Source organism: Alosa alosa, chromosome 4 (genome assembly GCF_017589495.1).
Source record: "Alosa alosa isolate M-15738 ecotype Scorff River chromosome 4, AALO_Geno_1.1, whole genome shotgun sequence".
NCBI classification, from domain to species: Eukaryota; Metazoa; Chordata; class Actinopteri; order Clupeiformes; family Clupeidae; genus Alosa; species Alosa alosa.
Genome location: NC_063192.1, coordinates 30,322,310 through 30,335,079, shown reverse-complemented (window position 1 = coordinate 30,335,079; position 12,770 = coordinate 30,322,310).

The window sequence follows — 12,770 nt, the reverse complement described above, 5'->3', positions numbered from 1 at the left end:
AGTAAGTGTTTCCATTTAAATAATGTTTCTACCATGCAAAATGTTAGGTTAGGCCACTGCACATCGAAATAAGTGCCCTTTATGACTCACAGCCAAGCAGTCTCCATAGGTTAACATGGCAAAACTCGATAGCCTACCCAACTATACTGCTTTTCCATGTCCCAGCCCCTTAAATGATAGAGATTAATAAACAGAGATCAAGGACAGGGCAAATGAAACTGAAACGATGGAGAAGTGTAACTAGCTCTTACATTAGCGAGTTGCATTTGTGTATTCAGGCGAATTGCAACAGAAAGTGATGTATCATTTGCGTAGCAGACGTTGTGGTTATACCATTGCACAAGGCTGTTCACCATCCATTTGGGCCTGGTCTGGAGCAGAGTGAGTCCATTCTCGTTAATAAAGTCTCTGACAGTAGTACATTTCCGTACAGTGGGCATCGCTTTCAAATGACCACTTCATTCGCGCATTACGCTGCGTGAAGCTGCGTGAAGCTTTAGTACCACTTTCAGCCACTGTGCGTCGCTCTGCCACTGTACATCGCTCTGCCTGCAGTCCCTTACATAATTGTTGCCGAGTAATCCCAGCCTACTTAAATTCAATAACAAAATAAATCATGCATAATTAAACATTACCCTCGATTTAGGCTACTTGGGTATGGCTTAAGGCTTGACTACACGAAAATCGAAATCGAAATTTGCTGTCTACATTATTGTCAGTGTTGGGGTTAACGAACCACATAAATCAAAACAGTGGTGTGATAATTGAGCCAGTAGAGAAATAACTGTTCAGAATTAATCTGTAGCCTTGGGTAGGCTTCTGCAGAAAACAATGTTGTTGCCGATTTAATACTATCTGGCGGCGTTTTTTAACAGGCTATGCAATAGAGGCTTAGACAACTATGACCCACGTTTTGGTTTCAGAATTAATTTGCCCTACTTCTTGACTGCAATGTAGTCAATTGACTGCTTGACATGTCATTTTTATTTTTCTGTAACGATAAACAATTACATCTGCTTTATGCCGCAGAATTACATTCATATTTGGCTGACTGCAGACGCGCCACTTCCCTCCCCATATTCCAAGATTAAGATAGTATGAAGTGCTTTTTGTATAGGCTACTATCATAAAAAATAGTTAAAACGAATAGCTATTTGGAATTTGACAAAACACTGGTCCTCATTTTGCGAATGCGAGGACGATATGAGCCTGTTGCATTTAGTTAGATGTCCGAAGTCACGATAATGTTTGAAAACCACTGGCTCGTAATCACAATAATTTAACACACTGCGACAGTTGGATAACCTACTTCATCATGTCCCCATGCCTACATTTTTGTGAGTAGCATAGAGATTGTTAAAAACAATAAAGTATGGCTCTCCGTTTGGGACATCGAAAACTTATATTTTTAATAGACTACCGTCGAAGATGCTGACTTGCAAAAGCCTTGGGATAACACGTTATCTCCACTATCATCAGTCATGCCCCTTGATCAAAGTGGGGAATGAAATAAAAGTTTGATAACCACTGGCTTAACAAGTTACCTGCAGTCCAGAACACAGAATATGTTGCAATATTCTGATGATCGGCGATGATATCTGCAAATGTGTTTTCCAAAGTAAGAATTTCACTTCACCATGCACCTTCGACAATACCTGGCCTACCTGGTATCATTACAAACATTATTCTGTGTCCTAAAACTGGCATATTTTATGGCATTGTGTCATGTAAGTTCGTTGCAAAATCTAGAGAAATGTGTGAGGTGGTCAACGGGGGACAATTGAGACACACATTGGATTGTGTTATTACTTGAACATTCCACACTATCCACAGCTGTGGTAGGCCTATCAGGGGCAGGAGGATTACTGTCAGCGCAGGCTTTATATAAAATTCTTCAACAGAAGGCCTCGAATGTTGTCTTGTTTGTGGAGCGCTTTGCTTCGCTTCTGTAATTTCGGCTTCATTGAAAATGAGAGCTTCCCTCAATGACCCTCCGAGAATAAATAAAGTTTGAATGAATGAATGAATGCAGGCTTGCCCAAAATAAAGACATGTGGTTTGGCGCAGCCTACAGTAAATAACAGACCTTTTTACGAAAGCAAGAATAATGCACACTGCATGTTCTTAAATGATGATCATCAGTAATATTCAACCATTAATTTGGGTAAATGGGCAAGGTGACCACCTTGATTGGCTGATTTGATGATTGTAACGCGGGCATGATTCCAAACACCTCCCTTACGATGATGAGTGACACATCTGAATGTGTACACAAGGACTGAAGATGATGAAGGCTATTCACAAAGGCTTGTATCTTACTACTAGGAGTGGGCTACTCCTAAATCGCACTTAAAGATTTTAGATTGAAGTTTTCTCTTAAAAGTTATTGACAAAGCCTTTCAGACAACTCCTAAACTAGGAGTGAGTCTTCGTGGCTATGGATGACATCATTACTCATGCACGAGCTTGACTGAAGTGACCACCTTGATTGGCTGACGATTGTAACGCGGGAATTCCAAACACCTCTCTTCCGATGATGACTGACAGGTGACAGGTCGGAGAATGCGCGGCGCTACACAAGTAGTGCGAAGAAGGACGGAAGATGATGAATAACTGAATAAAAGGCCTAGCCTAAATGAATAAAGAGTAAGGTAAAACAAATAGCTTAGTAGCCTAATGAAACATAGGCCTATGGATTGATGCAGTAACCTTTGCAACATTATTAAATTAATCTGTCACCATATCCCTAGGCTACGTTTGCAAAGAGGAGAACATTTTAATTTGATTCACAATGAAACGTTACATTTCATTTACATGTTAACAATGAGTAGTTTGTGTTGTTGTTGGTGGCATTATTGCATCCCTTTTATGAATGCAAAATTGTTCCCTCGCGATTGGAAGCTCCTGTTGCGCATAGGCTATTTCAAAACATCGCAACGTAAAATGCCACAAAAAAGCTGTTTATGAATAGGTCTTAGTGAGTTAGGAGTCCTCTCGACTTAAGTTTTCCCAGACTTAGGTGCTACTTTTAGGTCTAAAATGCTTTGTGAATTACTTTTTGTGAAAAAATTAGGAGTCCTAAAGTTAGGAGTGACACGCCCATTATTTTTAGGAGTTGCTCCTAAATTCGCCAGTTAGGAGCTACTTTTAGCCTTAAAATTCTTTGTGAATATGGCCCCTGAATAAAAAGGCCTAGCCTAAATGAATCAAGGCAAAACAAATAGCCTAGTAGCCCAATGAAACATACGGATTGATGTAGTATCTTGTAACATTATTAAATTATTCTGTTACTATGCCTACGTTTGCAAAAGAGAACATTTTAATTTGATTCACAATAATGTTACATTTAATTTACATGTTGACAATGATTAGCCTAGTTTTGGTTGTTGTTGGCGGCGTTATTGCATGTTAGTTATGCCTACAATGCAAAATTGCTTCCTCGGGATTGGAAGCTCCTGTAGCTGCATAGGATTTCAAAACCGCAGGTTTGTGAATAGGTCTGTGAGTAAGGAGTCCTCTTGACTTCTTTTAAGCTGTCAGAGGTGGGAAGGTGTGATTTTTTGGGGGAAGGGCCGGATTAACTGGGCACAATTGTCTGATGGCCCCCCTTCCCCCCAGCCAACGTGAATCGGGTGGTTAGTTAATAGGCCTATCGTGAAGATTTTTCCTGCCATCTAAGGCACGAAGATCTGTGAGGCCAAGCCTCACCAAGTAGCTCGTTTGTTTACAACTAACATTCCATTTAATTAAACTGCTTTATAGGCTATGCCGAAATAGTTTTCAACATTTTGAATATTAGTGTCGGGTGAATTGAAATGTTCTCAAAGTAGCCTTATGGCTGAAAGCTGCTTGGGACACCCCCCCCCCCCCTCAGTCAAGCAATATAACCATACAAACGCGCTTCCTGCACTCATTGTTTCAAAAGGAGTAATTTTGGCTTTGTCAGAACTGAAGAGCTGTGGACGGCACGGCATGGTATGCCCAATGAAATTAAATTAACATAACGCAACACAACACAACACAGACCCCGCTTCTCAAGGCGTCAGTCACTGACATGAACGAAACACAGAACCCGCTTCTCTCACGGCAGTCACTGACAGTAACCTAGAATAAATGCATGGGGAAAAAACACTTCCCCATGACAAGGACATCGTAAAACACTGAAAGTTAATATTTTGTCACTAGCAACATTCATCTGTCCTTTGTCAAATGTATTATGTTCCAAGTACCCTATGCGTAATTCTGCTTCATAAGTTGAACAAATACATTTGCTTATTTCACAGAAAAATATAAATAGCCAGTCTACAGTGCAGAGTTGGTAAGTTATGGTAGGCCAACTTGCAGTGAACATACAAAGAGGGGAAATTATTTCTCTTGCAGCTGAGTAGCCTCAGGTGCCATTACAGACATAAGGCCGAAAATGCAAGCCAATGAATCGTGCTCTCACGACAATCGCGCCGTTAAACTTAAATAGGTTAACATCACTCTAAGTTAAGCCTTCAAGCAAGGAAAACGATGATTTGAAGACATCTGTTTCGTTGGAAGGGCAAGGGGTAGCAACAGGGCAACACAGAGACAGGCCCGATGGCAGGGCTGTTTTGAGAGTATTAAAATATGGGATATTCTACGGAAAACATTAAAACGGCAAGACAGCGGGAAAGTTAAAATCGTGATAAACACAGAAAAAGTTGGCATGCATTGTTTGGGTCCCCGTGCACAGGGATTATTTGTCATACTATTAATCACATATGATTATTTGTGAAATTGTGCAAACAGGCTAAACACATTTGAAAAGGAAGGACTGGTAGCATGCAAGCTCACGGGAAAGATTGATTTAAGAATGTTATCACAAAGTGTGTGGCTGTGGCGCGGGCGGAAGACAATTGGCAGGGGAGGGTCATGTCTTTTTTAACAATTCTGTCGGAGGGTCATTGAACAATTTCTAGCAGGCAAGAGAGGGTCATGCAACTTCCAACTGAAGCACTCAAAATTCCTCCGGTGGCCCCTTCAATAAATAACGATCAGTCCCTAGATTGCTGCTGGGCTATATGTCTTGGTTCTGTTAACAACTCATTGTCAAACACTTAGCCCATCTCACGGTTGCATCCATTACAAACAAACATGCAATGTGAACGTCTGGGATTGGGGAGAGCACTAAATGCTCTACTGAATAAGCACGAAGTCAAACCTTTAAATGAAAAACACTCTTTAATAATCCAAAAAAATAAACCGCTAATGAAGTAAACTTGTGACCATCAAAAATCGTTTATATTTCGTAACTCCATTGATACCAGGGACGTAACAGGAAGGCATTTGGCTGAGCAACGGAGGTTAAAATGCTCCATGTTTTGTCCAAATGATGACTGTCTATCATCGTTGCACTTTCGGAGAAAACCGAATGTTTCATTAGCCCCCGTTTCAATCGTCCGGTTGTACCTACTCAAAACACAGATAGAACCTTATTATTCTAAGGTAGCGAAATAGCGTTCAGCATGATTCATGCCCAATTAATTCCCCTGTTAAAGTGTTAGCCTTTGTAGTTTGGTTTTCGCGGATAGCCTATGATAAACGGCTTATGGCCAAATATGTGAAAACATTAAAATACAGTAGGCGATAAACCCGGAAAAAGTTGACAGTGATTTTTTCATAATCAATTTGGAGGGTCATAGAAAAATGTATTGCTGGCGAGGGAGGGTCACGTCTTTTTGGACTAATGCTCCCAAAACTCCTCCGGTAGCCCCTTAAATAAATAACGAACAGTCCCTAATGAAGTAAACTTGTGACCATCAAAAATCGTTTATCGCCTGTAACTCCGTGATAACTCCGTAAAAAGGCATTTGGGTGAGCAACGGAGGTTAATACTCTATATTTTGTCCAAATGATGTCTGTCTATCATCGTTGCACTCGGAGAAAACCAGAATGTTTAATTTGTCCCTGCGTCTCTCACGGCTGCAAACGGGATTCACTCGCAGTTAACCAAATATTTCTTTATTAGGGCAGGGCAGGCATATTTCTGGCTATTACATTATTTCTAAACCAGTCTGCTAAAGTCTGTAGTGAAGTCTGTGTAGGGTTTTCCAGGCTCCAAATTTTTTTTACGAGACACCCTGCTCACTTGAGCCATCTACCGGTTGTTTGGGTTGTTGCAGCGTCTCACTGGAAAAATACAAATTAAAGTCGCGTGATACCGCGTGATCCCACGCGCGGACCGCGAGTGAAGCTGGCCAAGTCGAAGCACTGCCCACTGTACATTTTGCTTACACAGGCAGCGCGGATATTAAAGATGGCACGATTTGACAGTGGGTTTGGCTTGAGTTAGATCAATCACGTAGACCTACAGTAGGTCACTAAGGGTTCCTATGTGGAAAAGGGAAAAGACCCTGCCCTGAAGTAGGAGCTGAAAGAGTTACAGGAACTGCGGTCAGAGAAACTTAATCCCCAAATCCGTCTGGTGCAAAACCGTGAAAAAAGGGGTTATAGGAACGTTATGTTCTAGGACCTGCAAAAATCCTTTGAAGCGAAACCGGCTTCTGAATATACAGTAGCACTTTCCCTGGGGCCGAAATCCTAATGTCCCTAGTGAGGCTACAAGTGCGGCAAGTTACATTGTGCACAGGTCAGGACAGGTACATGCAGAATACAACAGACATCTCACCATACTTGCATTGAGGTCTAGCTACACACTAGATTTGCTACACACAGTTGCCTTTGTATTTTCTCATTACAGCCAACAAACTTAGCTGCCAGCCAACATCACTTAGTTAAGATTGTGTAGATAATGGAATGACAGTAATATAAATGAGTAATTAGATAATCAACACTGTGAGCTATGACAAAATGAGGTCATTGAATCATAAAAAGTCAATATTCAAAAGACAAATATAATACATTACCTTTTAACTGATGAGGGAGTCACAAGAGAGACCATCTCACATCATCTTGGGCCTGTTTGGGATCATCTTGAGAGCAGCTCAGCCCAGCAATCAGGGAAGCGCAAACTCAGGAAATCAGGAATGCAAACTAAAGTGGCATGGCATGGACCAATGCCAAAAGAGGTAGTGGAAAATGCCATGATGGGAGAGTTTGCATGAATAAAAACAGATTTTTTTTCTGTCAAGATGCCAGATTGACCTCGCCTCATGTTTATGTCTTTTGAGTGACTAGTGCAGTGCCCATTCAAACATGCTATTCCTGTAGAAAACCTGTAGCTTAATTACATGCCCGCGGGGTAGGCCTGCTTTAAAAAAAAGGATAGGGAAAAACATCATTCCAGATAATGCAAATGCATTTTGAATATTATATTATAATATAATAGATGTGCAGTGAGCAGCATTTTTTTACAGATCAAAATGACATAAGACTTACAGCTGTTTTGAATGAATAACTTGATGAAAGACAAGACAAACCATGTTGTGGAATGATGCATCATCATATGAAATAAAAAAATCTCTAGGAGCCTATAAGTGACATCACGCTCTCTCTGGTGGCCAATTTCTTATCTAAAGAGCGTCAAACTTGGCACTGCACTTACTCGTGCCCGTAGCAAGACACCTGCCAAGTTTGAAATCAATCGGACAAACGGTTCAAGAGATATGTGAATAACAGAGAAACAAACAGTCAGACATTAGTCATTAATAGATAGATAGATAGATAGCAAATACATTCAACTTTTTGACCATTCGAATCTGAATTGGAAACACCTGAATTTCAAATAGAATCTTCTAATGCTTTTAATTCTAATCTTCCTGATTTGTATAACAAATTTATTCACAAAAATTACCCTTAGAGATGATTTCTAGGCATCCTTACAAAAAGGGCTAGCTTCAATCCCCAAATCAGCCTGGAACTGCCTACAAGTGTGATTGTGAGCAAGTAGTTGCAAAGATAATCTGCCATGCTCTGCTTTCTTTGAATCACCAATATGTTCTGTTCCTTTGTGAAGTTAATCTATAAAGATGGCAAACTGGCAAATGCCACTGTCGTGTACACGAAAGGCCTTAACACATCAAAACATTTCACCAACGTTTTCACCGTCATTGTGTGGACACTTTTGACCAGCGATAAATGGTGCAAATTCCCTGTTGGTACGTTTTTTGAGAGAAGCCTGGAAGTGGTCACGTCACTTACCCCAGTATCTTGACTTTCGCAGCCTGCTCACTGTTACAGTTGTTAGTTGTAGTCCATTACATTTTCTTCTGGTTGAGGTGATAATCTAAAGCACAAACATAAACGCTTATAAACAGTAATACATAAGTTTGTTCACAGGCCCCAGGTCACAGTGAGCCAGTTAACTAGTTGGTAGCTGTCCACATTGGGCATATGGCGATAAGCTACAAGGAAGTGTTTCTCAGTTTCAGACCAAGGACCACTTAACCAATTAAAAAAAAAAAAACTCACGGACCACCTAGCTAAAAAAACAAAACAAAAAAAGACCTACTTCAACAGTTTATTACACAATAGGCCTACTCACTGAACCACCTTGCTTATTGTGTCAGAGGATGATTTAAACTGGCATAGATTACATAGTGTAGGCAGTGTTGCAGAACTGTTTGGATTTACGTACAAGTTGGTTCAATATTGCAAACATCTCATCTATTTTATATTTTACCACATCTGCTCGTGGACCACTTGGGATAGCTTGGTCCACACTCTGAGAAACACTGCTATAAGGTAAAGACTTTAGAGAAACTCTGTCACTACAGGCCTGTCACTAGTCATATTGATAGTATCAGAATCAGGGTAAGCAGTTTGTTACAGGCCAAAATTGTGTTTTTTGGCCAGTATGTATGCCATTTTTGTATGCACAAAAGTGCAACGCAAACGCCCTCCACATGCAGACATCAAGACAAACACCTCGACTGCCAGTTTACAGATCAGCCTGGACCAATTACATGCAATCCACGCAAGCTTAGCAACAAACCTCACCATTTCTGTAAATTGACTTTCGCATATTTGTTTTGTAGGCCCTATTAGCCTATTAGTGTTTTGTGATCCTATTAATTACACTTGGGTCTAGTTAATTAATAGTGGTGTTGGGAAATTTAGCTGTGTTTTAATACAGTTTCTGGCTGGCCAGCTATTGGTATTTATTTAGGCTATGATAAATATATATTATAATATTTGTTATTTTCCAGTAACATTTTTTAAGTTACGTGTAGTCAGAATGCCGATATACGTTTCGTCGGTGGCTGCTCAAACAATTAAATGCCCAATACCAACGCCCAAAATAAACCTCATGCAAAAACATAGCACATGAGTTGTTGCCATATGATTCATACGATAAAGTAGTAATGCATGCATTTCATTACCTTAGGAAGACAGCGGCCGACACGCACACAAAAACGCCAGTTACAGAATAGGGCCTGCACTACATTTCATGTGGACATCTATCTAGCCGTTCAAAAAACGGCATAGGCCTAACCAGATTGCAAGCTAAAAGCGCATTAGCCGACAGTAAGTGGAGGCAGTGGTTCTCAAACTGTGCCATCGCACACACTGGTGTAACAAGTGTGTATGGAGTCATATATTTGTAAAGGTCTATCAGGGATATTCTTCCTTTAACGAATGGTGTACCTTCTCACAAAATCATTCTTCACTGATTGACCGGGACTGTAAGTTGTTGTTACACGTGGGTTCTCGAGCCCCGGAGCACGATATCTGCGCCTTGCAACACCCAAGCAAAGAAACTACAGGTCTGAACACTCAAATTGTCAACCAGGCAAGAAACTTAGGCAACTTAGACCTAATTTTTGAGAAGCTGTATATCCAGTATACATTCCACTTGAATGCTCTTAAGCCTACTGATATTCGTTTAAACCATTTCACAAATAGGCCCAATATGGAAGGGACATCAGGAACACAAAACTACTATACGTGTCAACACATCCTCTTACATATATCCTTGCTAACCTAACTGCAAGACAAGAGGTTACATGTCAACGTTTGCCTGATGTATTTGATAAGGAATGTCTCGTTTGCTTTTAAGTTAATGTAGCTGACTCGGTAGATTTCAGACATAACAGCGAACTGTGAACTAGTAACATTTTCCACGTTCTGAGTTAACATCTTGAACTTACCGAAAAGCTGCCCTTTACTCTCAACACATGGTCTGCTCGAAGGCGGCGATAGAACTAAACTATTGAATGGCCTAAAGTTGTAGCCTTACGATTACCAGAATTGCTGCAGTAGGCCTAGGCCTAACCCTAACCAAAGATCATTGATTAGTTGATTCAAGCCTCTCTGGTCTTACTCATCTAGGGTACTGGGATAAATCAGTGTTCGTGTAAAATATTGCAGCATAAATATTAATGGATGAAGGTCTATTACTGATGCAATGTTGCGTAACTAGCTTGCTCAGCAGATGGCGATTAAACCTATTTCCTCTGACGCGTAGCGGTGCATATCTGACCCGAGAAGAAAGCGAGAGTTGGGTTGAATGTTTAGTAATATTAAGATATGTTCTGTTTCCAGAAAGTTTGTTATCTTGAATTATTAGGCTACATCTCTAACAACAAATGACTAATAAGTGAACATATTTTATTCCGAGTGAAAATGGAAGGAACTAGGTATATTTTGAATGCATCACATCCCATGCAAACTTCACTCATCTTGTGTTCATCTGCTGTCTCACTCCAACTCTTCTCTGTAAACTGCCAGCTCCCTCCACACACACCTTTTAATCTGATAGCAATCTTGTCATCACAAGTGATTGGTTGCATGCATAACAACACAACACTCGAGGATTCAATGATTTTTGATTTGCAACATACATAGGTTGTAAAACATGTAGCCTAGTAAAAAAAGCATTAGTTGTTCAGTTTCTGCCTGTGCAGTGGTGTCCTGAGGGATCACCCACTATTTATAATGATAAAGAAAGATAAAAGATGCTGGTGTAGACTAATGCATGTAAGTGCAGTATGTCAGGTCTATGTAAAAAAGCTTTGTGTGTGATTCAATTCATAAATGTCCATTGCAAAGCAATATTGCGAAAATGCCATGCTATTTAGTCTTGGATTAATTAACAAACAGATAAGATAAAGAAAACAAAAACGGCTCTCAGCCAGGCTCTTCTTGTTCACACAAAAACTGCAGCTCCTCAAATGGCCATCTGAGACTGGCTTCAAAAGTGATTCAATTTCAAGATTCAAGATTCAAGAAGCTTCATTGTCACTCCTACATTTTCATGTAGAAACTAAATTTAGTACTGAGGTTGATTAAACAAAGCACCCCCAACAAATAAAAATAGTAAAACAATTAAAAATTGGTAAACAAATATAAGAAATTAATTATGGGTAAAACAAATGCATCATCCTATCTAAGAAATATCTATCATTGCAGTATGCGCAGTGAATGACATCAGTGTTCAGGGTGCTCAAGTCAATGAGTAAGTTCATGACTAAAGTGCAGTGTGTCGGCAGCAGTCTATGGTTAGATCAGAGCAGAGGTGATGAATCTATGGTCAGATCAGAGCAGAGGTGATGAGGTGATGAATTTATCAGTGTAACAGCAGATGGGAAGAAACTGTTCCTCAGTCTGGTTGTCTTTGCCTCGATGCTGCGTAGCCTCTTGCATGATGGGAGGGGGGCAAACAGTCTGTGTGCAGGATGAGTGTCATCCTTCATGATGAGGGAGGCTCTGTTTTTGCACCTGCTGGTGTATGGTGTATAGAGAGGGAGAGAGAGGGAGAGAGATCAAAATACCAGTGGTAAAGCTGACGATGCACAAAGCAACTTTTTGAGTAATGTTGCAGGGCACTGTTTGGTTCTGGCATGTTCCCATTGATATTGGCTAACAGTTGTTTTCTAAAGGACTTTAATCTTCAGTAGGCCATTCGCTCCCATGGATTTGGCTATCACTGCTATGCAGACGACACTCAACTTTACATATCTTTCCCACCTGAGAAATCTAGTGTTCCCATCGGATGCATGCCTTAATGATATTTCAGTCTGGATGAAAGATCGGAACCTTCAGCTTAATCTCTCAAAAACTGAGCTTTTTGTGTTTCCAGCTAAAACAGCTATTCCCAAACAGATTAAAGCTGCAGTTGGCAAGATTTTTTTGATCATATTCACTGAAACCGACACTATGCTCCGACAGAACAACATAAATCAGCCGGTTTTAGAAAAAAGCCCGCACTTCTACCTCCACCTAGAGCCTGTTATTTGTTTTGCAAAAATCCACAGCTCCCGGTTCTTCTGGTCCAATCAGAGCAGGGCTGTGTGAGATCTGACTGTCAATCACAGTCTGGTGCGCACTGACGAGTACATTTTCATTGAGACGGTGCTCAGTGGTAGTTGGGGAAGGTAAACATTCAACATTTTGGCTAAGTCCCCTCAATCTGTCAGACTTGCCAACTGCAGCTTTAAAATAAATTGTGGTCAAATGTGCAGTACTTTTAGGATACCAATCATTTGCTCAATAATGGAGGGGAGTGTGTGCCTGCCTCTGATTGTAGGACACCTCCTGGTTAGTCTGAGGGTCCATCACTGTTGTCTTTAACCAGGGTGCAAGGACATACCCTTGATGACCTTACAAAACAATCGATTATTGAAATAGAAACCCACTGTTGCTGGAATTCAAAATTACTCAAAGATGCTTACCAATGAGCCATGCATCTCCAGTAGCTCCTTGTTCCAGGTGCATACCCACTGCTCTGTAAAATATGACTCATATGCACTTGACAGCTGGGAGTCGCAAATTAGTTGGACTTTGAATAAGTGGTATTGTTTGTGGTTGTATGGAAATGGATCTGATGAAGGTGCTTTAATGCG